This window comes from Hippopotamus amphibius, chromosome 10, assembly GCF_030028045.1.
Source record: "Hippopotamus amphibius kiboko isolate mHipAmp2 chromosome 10, mHipAmp2.hap2, whole genome shotgun sequence".
NCBI lineage: Eukaryota > Metazoa > Chordata > Mammalia > Artiodactyla > Hippopotamidae > Hippopotamus > Hippopotamus amphibius.
Genome location: NC_080195.1, coordinates 103397825 through 103402430, shown reverse-complemented (window position 1 = coordinate 103402430; position 4606 = coordinate 103397825). Strand labels below are relative to the sequence as shown.

At 35.8% G+C, this 4606-nt stretch overlaps 1 non-coding gene across 1 annotated transcript; it reads left to right on the top strand.

Moving 5' to 3' along the window:
• The first annotated feature begins 3326 nt into the window (after nucleotides 1-3326).
• On the top strand, nucleotides 3327-3435 carry LOC130830703 (U6 spliceosomal RNA). Its single transcript, XR_009047870.1, has one exon. It is a non-coding gene; the product is annotated as a U6 spliceosomal RNA (small nuclear RNA).
• The last annotated feature ends 1171 nt before the right edge of the window (nucleotides 3436-4606 follow it).

The following is a 4606-nucleotide window of genomic DNA, read 5'->3' as shown; positions in this document are numbered from 1 at the left end:
CACATGGTGTCAGGAGTTGAAAGTTCAATTGAGAATCAGGGAACCAGTGTCCTCAGTCTGAATGTCACCATTCTCAGGGCCTTTTATACACTTTCAGTGGTGGGTGGGGCAAATCACAGGGAGGTGCTGAACTCATAATTCATGCTAATTTGCATAAGAAAACTTCCTTAAGCTCATTTTTTTTTTTAAAGCAAAGAGACTCTCATAGGCTAGAATTTTTTTTTTCAGGTCAGCATTCTCAAAATAAAACCATATGACTCTAATGATAAATCATTGCTGTATTTCCAAATCTGCATCAAAGTAGGCTACTTAGTGAAAATTCCTTGACCAGGTTTTATGGAATTTCTAAAGAATGCTGACTCCTCATGTGGGTTTATAGGTTCATGGGCAGATATTTTAACTGAAGTAAAAATTCAGTCAAAATGCTTATGTATTTTTTATATAATGTCTCTCCGCAAGGGAAGTATTCCTTCAATGTTTCACAATAGACTGACAGTGTATGTTCAAATGCCATTATAAAGGCACCTGTACTTTTATCTGAAATTATGTTACTTTTTGTTATTTCTAGGGAAATATACAGTCTTGTTATGGAATGAAACATTGGCTTACATATTTGTTTTTCTTATCAGGTATTAAAAGGCTGTGGAGAAATTGGATTCTTTGCACACTGTTGGTGGAATATAAAATGGTGTAGCCACTATGGGATAAAAGTGTGACAGTTGTTCAAAAACATAAAAATAGAACTACCATATGATCCAATAATCCCACTTCTGGACATATAACCAGGTATGTCGTCAAAAGAATTGAAATTAGGATCTGGAAAGATATCTGCACTCCCATGTTCAATGAAGCATCATTCGCAATAGCGAAGGCATGTAAGAAACCTAAATGTCTACTGATGGATGAGAATATTAAAAAAGGTGGTGTAGGCATACAATGGGATATTACTCAGCCCTAAAAAAGAAGTAAATTCTACTTTTAGGACAACATTGATGAGCCTGGAGGACATTTTGCTAAGTGAAATGTCTGTCACAGAAGGACAAATAGATAATAATTCTTTTTTATATGAGGCATGTACAATAGCCAAACTCATAGAAACAGAATAGAATGGTGGTAGACAAGGGCTGTGGGGAGGAGAAATGAGTTGTTGTCTGAAACATATAAAGTTTCAGTTACACAAGATGAGTATGTTGCAGAGATCTGTTGTATTACATTGTCCTTATAATTAAAATACTGTATTGTGCACTTATTTTGTTAAACGTGTAGATCTCATGCTAAGTACTTACCTCAGTAAGGATATGACAAAATGAAAGGGCAGGAGGAATCTTTTGGAGATGACGGATATGTTTATTACCTCGATTGTGGTGACAGTGTCATAGGAGTTGTCATAGGTCAAAACTCATCAAACTGCACACAGTACTTTAAATGCACGCAGTTTTTTTGCATATAACTACACCTCAATAAACCTATTTTAAAAAGATTGATCTTTCTACAGAGAATGGGCAGATTGGGAGGATGTTTTGCTTTTCTCTGTCACAGTGTGTCAAATTCGTTTGTTCCAAAGGAGGGTTCCTCTTTCATCAGTCCCAGTAGAGGTCTGGGGACTTCTCCATCCATCTCCCCCACCCCCACCCTGTGTTCCTCAGTGCTCCATTGACCTTACAGTTGCCCTGGGGCTCTGGCGTGAGGTATCCTCACAAGGCAGCTGAGTATCAGCATAGGGAACATTATTACTTGTACGTGTTTTGAATTCTGTCCTGAAGGGAACTAGAAGGAAAGTGCGTGATGCAGACAGCGCACGTCTCACTGGTGAAGAAGAGTAGATTCTCTCTTAGGAGAGGCTATGAATCAGGTGAGACTTTAAAATGAACATTTAAATTCAGTGTTTGAAGTGTTCTTACTGACTTTGCCTGGTAACTAGATGGAGAAGCAAAAGAGGTTGATTTGGAAAAAGCTGAAGGGGAAGACACAGTGATCTAGTAGATGGAAACCTGTCTACAAGATGAGACTCAAGTAGACTCTTTTGAAAAGTAGCATCGATTTACATGGCTGAATTAATACATTTAGTCCATTATTTATTAAAAAGTAGTTTTGATCTACCCTCCCCGAGTACTCGGAGTGACTCATCTATTTAACTTGTCTTCAGTCTCTTCACAGGCACAGTATGGTTGAGTGAGGACTGAGAGTGTCTCTTTTCCTCTTATGATAAAGCTGCGTTCATTCCGAGTCCTCCACTGAGGGCACATCAAGACTTTGGAGATAGTTTATATTCCAACTTTCTCATCTTCTACTAAAGTAAAATATGAAATTCCAGAGAGAGATTTTTTGACATTATTCATTGTCCTTAATTTATTTGTTCAAAAATACTTATTAGGCACTTACTATGTGCGAGAAACTCTTCTAGCTGTGGGGCTTCAATCCTTCATTTATGATATTGTGTAGAATAATATCCTTTTTATTATTCATTACTTGATGATGTGTCAGTTATGCAAGGGCCTTTGAGGAAAATCCATGATCCCACAGGAAAAACTGAAGGAGAATTCTTTGAATCAGTTGCTTAGACAATGAAATAGGACTTAAAATGTAAAGCAAATACATTTCCTGCATTATTCTATTGAAAGTTCTGCAAATAGTAATATATTTTTGAAATATCTGGAGTGCTTCTAGCTGCATGTGTTGATATCTGAGAATACTGGCTGGGTGAAGGTTCAGATGCATGGAATATTCAGAGATATTGCTCCTCATTGATGTCTTATTAATGGAAATTTCTTTCCCTCATTAAAAATTGGGTTGAAATTTTCCCATGTAAAAGATGTTGATCAACAGTGGAAAACAAATATATTGGTATCAAAGATAAAGCTTATCTATAACTTTTGACACATTCCTGGCCATTTTCAACAACGGAGAAGTATATCAGATTTGAACTTTGTGTTTCCCAGGTTACCCTGGATAAGCTTGTCCCGGTTCCTGTAGAGAAGAGAATTACTCTTTTGATTAACCATGGAAGCAGCATGAGGAAATCACAGGTGAAGGAGTCCAGCAGACTGAGCTGCCCTGGACGCTTCTCAGCAGAATCCACAGGGCCAGTATCTGCTCCATCATGCTGGGCAGCAGCAGCCACACACACACCACCATACCCACGGCCCCAGCCCGAGCCGCAGCCCAGGCTGGCATAATGATCGTGGCAACAATGTCTGGTATCAGAGGTGAATGTTTCAGTTGTGGAGCAGGGAATTATTTTCCTCAATTTGAATGTCATCATCTACACATGGAATTTTATACACTTTCTGTAGTGTATTTCAAAGTTGAATCATAAAACTTCGTGAGTGTTCACTTCAGCAGCACATATACTAAAAAATTGGAAGCATACAGAAAAGATTAGCATGGCCCCTGCACAAGGATGACACGCAAATAAGTGAATTGTTCCACATTTAAGAAAAATAAAAATAAAACTTCATCAAACACTTGTTTAAATAGTAAGTAATACTTGCCTTACAAGTCATATTTGTCTTACAGCAAATATTATTTACTATTTGTCCTGGGATCTAATAATCCTGTCACATGTCCTTAATTAGAGATTCCTTTTGTATTTTGGAGATCTTCTCACTCTGAGTTTAATTATTAAAATCTACACTCAGGTTCTTTGAAATGTCAATTTGCAAGGCCTTTGAGCCAATTTTAACAATTTTTTCTTACAAAGATAATTTCCATTGCATATTCAGATATGCAATCAAGGAACTCAGAGGATGTCTATTTGAGAGAGGAAGTGATAAAAATGAGGAGTTATCTGAAGTAAATTATCTTTTAAATTATGTAATTTTTTCCTTCAGGCAAATGATGCTTTAGACCAAATAATGTTTTCTACTGATTATTGTCAATAAACTGACTGTATTTACCTACATTAAAATGCTAATATAAAGTCATATATCTTTTTTTTCATCTTGAGAGTTTTATTTATTTGTAACCATGACTGTGATTCACTTTATGTGAGTACACCATTATATTATCCAATTAAGCATTTTTTTTAAGAAATCCAAGTATTAGTGCTGGATTTCCCTCCACATCTCACCTTTCAGGTTCCCATATCCTCAACTTGATTTTAAAGTTGTCCTTAAATTTCTCCAGCAAAGTTTTCTTGAAATAATGGCACAAGAAATGTGTAACATGGGTTTCTCACATTTGCTCCTGCATTGACTCTGTTGTAATATATATCATGTAATAGCATGTATCTGGAAAATACCACTGTATATTCATGAGTTTATTAGATTAAAAAAGTAAATAAATATGTTGTGAAAATTGTTTGAGGCTTATGGACCCCTTGAAAGGGTCTTCAGTTCCCGCAGGTGTCATCAGATCACACTTAGAGAAGTCTTGGTCTAGACCAGTGTTCTTTAAAAAACTTTTAGGTAAGAAAACTGTACCAGTTAAGTATTTTGAGCTTGGATCTCAAATTTGAATATAACAATTTATCTACAAATTTTTACATGCATTAATTATAGTAAATAATCATTAAATGGAAAACATACAGAATTATTTGTAAGAATGTACATTGCAATAGATTATGCTTTAATATGTTAGAAAATTTTTGTTTAAAATTTTGTGATAA